The following is a 6,000-nucleotide window of genomic DNA, read 5'->3' as shown; positions in this document are numbered from 1 at the left end:
AATCTACTTAAAAAACCAAGGTAACTCGTTGCCTTCAATTTTTTAAGTAATGAAGCATTAGTTGAATAAGACAAGTGGACTACGTTCAATGTACTTAAGCCCATAATGGAATGGAATAGAACATTTAAGTTGAATGTACTTATAACCGAGTTACAGTAACTGAAGATACTTAGTTTAAACAATCATTCCCCACCCATTTATTTAACTCAGCTTGTTAAGTAAGCATTACTCCATTACCAATTCAACTAAATTATATATTCTAATGGGCCCAACTTAACTTTTAGTTCCTGAAACTCAAAATATCTTTCAATCAATAGAGCCATGTAAAATACACACATACAACAGCAACATTACACTGATCCAATTATATTTTTATTGAACATGTCTTTTTTTTTTTTTAGCAACAAAAGAAACAATGCCATGGCCTAATAGGCTTCTAGTGTGTAGTTTCCTCACATACTGTATTTTTACAGCACTAGTACAGTAAAAAGCATTTACAGTACTCCACTGTAATTACCAAATACAGTATATACCACATACTTTTACAATATTAAACTTGTCTACAGCAATAAATTGTATTTTACAGGGAATGCTGCTTTTATAATTACATAATTAAAATATTATATGTTAAGGTTTCATAAGAGTAGTCACACTAGGAAAAAGAAAACAACATTTTCTGGGTTTTAAAACATTTATTTTGGTTAAAAGCAAAGATCAGAAAATTGCCTTCTGTGAACATGTTGGCTGAATTTTTTAAAACATAAAATGCAATTTTAACACTTTAACAACAAACAGGTAACACTAAGCGCTTAATTAAAGGGATAGTTCACCCAAAATTTTTTAATTAGCACATGATTTACTCTCCCTCAAGTCATCCTAGGTCTATATGACATTCTTCTTTCAGACGAATACAATCGGAGTTATTTTAATAAATGTCCTGGCTCTTCCAAGCTTTATAATGGCAGTGAAGTGCTGTTTCTGTTCTGAAGTCCATAAAAGTGGTGGGAGTAGTTGTAGGACCATGGCATGGCAATCAGGAATACTAGCCTACATTTAAAAACAACATTAGGAACATGGATTTTCTTGTGCTAGCAAAATTCTGACAACGATTCAAAAGCACGATCACAGAACTGACAACATTTTCTTTTTTTTTTACCACACAGACTAACGTTATAACTGTGTAACACTACTTAAAAGCACTTACATTAGCACTGGACCGTCATCAGCTTCAAGGTGCTGGATACTGAAGGAGAGGTTTGATCAGGTTGGTCTGAAAACACTGCTGTGGTGGACCAGTATCCTGAATTTAAACCAAAGGTCACTGAAGGTGCAGCTGAACATGTTTAAGCTCCAAAACACATACCCAACCAGTTCAGAGGCCGCAACTATTCTGAGGAATCAGTTGCCTGAACTTCGTGGCCTTTTCAACCAAGTAGAAGCACTTGTACGACTTCTTGTGGTTGTTCCTGCCTCTGCTGAAGAGGAGAGGAGCTTCGGTGCTCCGAGGAGGATGAAGACCTGGCTGAGAAGCACAATGTTAACAGTGTATCAGTCTGTCACATTCACAAAGAAATACTGGATAAAGTCAGAAAGGAAAACATTTGCCAGGAGTTTATCCTGGTGAATAAGTACAGGAAGCAAGTGTTTTGTTCTTTCGTGTGAGAAGACGAGACAGGACAGTATAGAAGGGTGGATAGTTAGGATACATGGAGAGATGGGATTGAAAGGATAGATGGAGGGCAAGGAAAAATGTTCTTTATATTAAAGTTAAATGTTTGTTTTTATGTTTGTGAGATAGTGTGACAATCTTGCAGCTTGTGTCCCAAATAAGTAGTGCATCTATTGTGTTATCAATTTTCCCATCCTTTTGGATTACAGAAGTAATGATTACAGATCGTTTTATATTTTCAGGTACAGCGGTTAGTTTGAAATAAGTTTATTTAACATATTTTATTCACACACAAATTGGATTCAAATAAAACATTTGGAGTTGGCTAAATTAGTAATGTCAACAGAGCACAAACAATTAGCCTAAGTATATGAACTTATTTTAACTAAGTTAACAGTGCATAATTGTTTACAGTGCAGCATGAAAGTTCTTTGATTCTTTATTTTCTCCTCATTAATTCCACACAGCTTCAATAAAGGTTCAGCACATAAGCACAAATGAGTAGGCCTACATGTGTTTTCATGGGTGTGTGGTCTAAAGCAACGCATATAATAATATAAATCAATATATAACATAACAGAAACACAATTCAATAGGCTAACTAAACAGATGCATACAATGAGATGTAGCAGAAACACTTTCATGAACAATAACATCGTTTGAATACATGAACACAAATCAATCACTACTTCTATGTAAAGCTTCCTTAAACACGGAATATCAACCAACATAATAAATTGACTTCATCAAACAGTTAACATGAGCTGAAGTACATAAATCAAGTTGGTACTATACGCACACATCAAACGTGAGGAAAGCATGCATGAGTCTGTTTGCTACACTCACTCACTCCATGCGGACTGGTGTTTTCTATCGCCGCTAATACTGAGCGCCCCCTGCTGGAGATTGGCGGAGCAGCGTCTTAACGTGCTTTGACAGCGCGCTCTGTTTTTAGCTCAGTTTTTAGTCTTTATGTGTTCCTGGACTCAAAAAACTGTAGCATATAAATTGCAATTAATTAATTAACCTTTATGTATCCAGGCAAGTCACTTAAGAACAATATCTTATTTTCGACAACAGCCTGGCAGGAGAGATCTCCTGAAAGTCGAACAAACATGATGAACAATGAATTACGGTATGATATATTTTAAAATATGTGATATGTGTATTTTTAATTGAATCGACACACTACCTTTGATCATTGAAAAAAAAAGTTTAGAAATTGTTTGGTTTGATTTCTTCCTGCCGTCGACTACTCAATGAAAGAACCATATTTGTATCGAGAGCATCGGTTCCGAGCAGACTGTGGAACATCTACGTTTACACTAGTAGTGCATGTTCGTTTTAAAACGCATACATTTAGCTACGGTTAAGCCTGCCGTTAGACTATTTAGACCCGTCAGTCAAGTCCGAAGCAAGACACACGCAAGTGACATATTGCGTTATGGCAACAAGTCTCAGACTGACAGATACATAAAAATAAAGGTGAATTTAGGCTACTTTAGTTTTGAACGTACGTTATCATGTTAATTATAATCAAATTGATTTTGTTTTATTGACCACAATATTATCACTGATATTTGTTTGAGATGGGCACATTTGATTAATTTTGGGGGGGGGGGGAATTAATGCACAGCAAGCCGTGGATTATCCCTTACATATAAGTTTATAAAGATATACATTTTCTGTCAAAACAATAGCAGTTATTTTTGCAAGTTTCATTCGAAAAAAAACATTCGAAAAAATCCCTTGGCAACCGGCCGACGCGCGTCACTACTCGTGACGTCACAGGCAGAGTCGCCCATAGAACTCTTCTCTGGTTTTCAAGCAGTTCAGTTGATTTCTACAAGCGATCTGACTAGTATTTCTGTTACATCTGTGGTGAAAAATTGCTCTAATTGTTTTATATCTATCGATCTGTGTTATATCTCATGATTTTTAGTATTTCTATTTCGATCTGTGCAATTTACGTTCAGTGAACTTGTGATAAGTTAGTGACAGAACATCAGAGAGACATCTGGAGCAATGGGTCAGTGCAAATCTCACAGTTACATTGTAAAGGAAGATGCTGCTGCATCTGTGTCACCAAGGCCTGTCCCAGAGAAAGTAGAGAAGAAGCAGAAAGGGAAGTTCCTTAGATGGGTTTTGTCTCGGAAATTCAAGAAAACTTCCACCAAAGCCCAACAGAGTCAGAGCAGCCAACAGCCTGAGAGATGCTCTGATGGGGAAGCTGAACACAACTCAGTGTACAGCAAGCACAGCTGTGTGTCTTCTCCCACCAGTGTGTCTTCTCCCACCAGTGTGTCTTCTCCCACCAGTGTGTCTTCTCCCACCAGTGTGTCTTCTCCCACCAGTGTGCCGGATGATGATAAAGACATTACCAGGCAAGAGCAAAGGGACATCAGCTCACACAACAGCAATCCTTCTCTGCCTGTGCCATCTATGACTGAGGAGAGCAACAACTCCGCTTCGACATCGGATGACATTTCTTGGAAGAATGAGGATGAAATTATCCATATAAGTTCAAAGGGAAAGACAGGTCAGTTTATATAACAAGCCCCAACATGACTCATAAAATGTGCAAAAAGTACCTACATTTTAACATGTTTTTCTGGACATTGTCTTTATTATCCAAATGAAAATGTGAACTGAGGATGGATTTTGGTTGTGTGAGGCACCACAATAATGTGTCCATTCTACAGCTATTTTTAATCTGAATGTTTATACTGTAAATTTTGTATGTCCCTCTTTTTTTTAACAGGGGAAGTCTCGCAGGACTATGAAACTATGAAAATGCTGGGTAGAGGATCATATGGATGCGTCTACGACGGGATCCGTTTGTCTGATTCACGAAAGGTAGTTTTTTTGCACTCTTGGAAGTTGGAATTTAAATTCATTAAAAGTTACATCAAGGTTAATTACTGGAATCATGTGACCTCTGCACATATAGTTAATTCATTGTAAAACATTCTTACAAAAAAAAATCTTCTTTTTTCTTTCCCTTGGAGAACAGGTGGCACTCAAACATGTGCTGAAGACAGAAGCCATGGAAAATGTCCGTATTGTAAGTAGGCAATTCCTCTCTTGGTTTTATTACTCTCAGAGTACACAGTCACATTAATAATAGGACATTTTAACCAAATTTTGCAGTCACAAAAGGACCATTGTCAATGGCGTATGAACTTCCGTACCAAGCAGCTTCTGTTAGTCAGCACAGTTCATTCGCGTGACTTTACCCTCACGCAAAAATTCCCATTAAAATGACACAATTTTGCCCTGAAAATTTTTGCCGGTCGACAGTAAAAGTGACCGAAACTTTAGTAACTATTTCCAGTATTTCAATTACTTAACTCTTCAAACCTATACTTACCCAAATGCAGGACATAATTCTGTAGTAATTCATTTAAATTAAACCATGTCCCCTAATTATCTCACTTTTGTATAACTATTATCTCTCCTGTAGGGTCTATTCGGCAAATCCCTTCCAAGTGAGGTCGCTATGATGGCTCTTGTGAACAAAAATCCCAGTGTTCCTCAAATAATAAAGCTGCTGGACTGGTACGAGACACCAGAGGAATATCTACTGGTCTTAGAGCGGCCCACGCCATGTGTAGATATGAGGCTGTTTTTACTGCAAAATGGTGACATCCTCAAGGAATCGACGGCACGAGCTGTGATGCGTCAGGTTGTCACTGCTGCAAGAATATGCAGTGAGAGGGGCGTCCACCACAGCGACATCAAGCTGGAAAACCTGCTCATCAACCCAAACACCTTGCAGGTCAAATTAATAGACTTCGGTTGTAGCAAACGCTTGAAGAAGTCTTCTTATTCCAGATTCAGTGGTACGTATTATTCCACAAATCTATGGTGAATAAATCGACAAAAAGCTATGGAAATACAAATTCATTGCAATGGACCAAATCTTGTTCTTTCTTCCAGGCACAAGAGTTTATGCTCCCCCTGAGTGGGTCAGGCATGGAAAGTATCATGGCAAGCCTGCAACAGTGTATTCTTTAGGCGTACTGATGTATAAGATGCTGTCTGGGAAGTATCCTGGCGAGTACATCCCTCAGATGTTTGGTGAGCCCTCCTACACAGAAGACATTTCCAAAGGTGAGAGCATGTGGACGGGTCATACAGGAACTTTTATTACTGCTTAAAATAATGTGATCAGTTACACAAAGTATAACACTTACAATAATAACCGGACATCTCTCCCCTCTTCACAGAATGCAGGGATCTGATCTATTCATGCATGGAAAGTGATCCAGCCAAGCGGATTGATATGGAAAAGATCCTCCTCCACGACTGGTTCCAGGTATCGATCCTCA

This window comes from Leuciscus leuciscus, assembly GCF_965113295.1.
Source record: "Leuciscus leuciscus genome assembly, chromosome: 2".
Classification (NCBI taxonomy): domain Eukaryota; kingdom Metazoa; phylum Chordata; class Actinopteri; order Cypriniformes; family Leuciscidae; genus Leuciscus; species Leuciscus leuciscus.
This window is presented reverse-complemented; position numbering follows the sequence as displayed.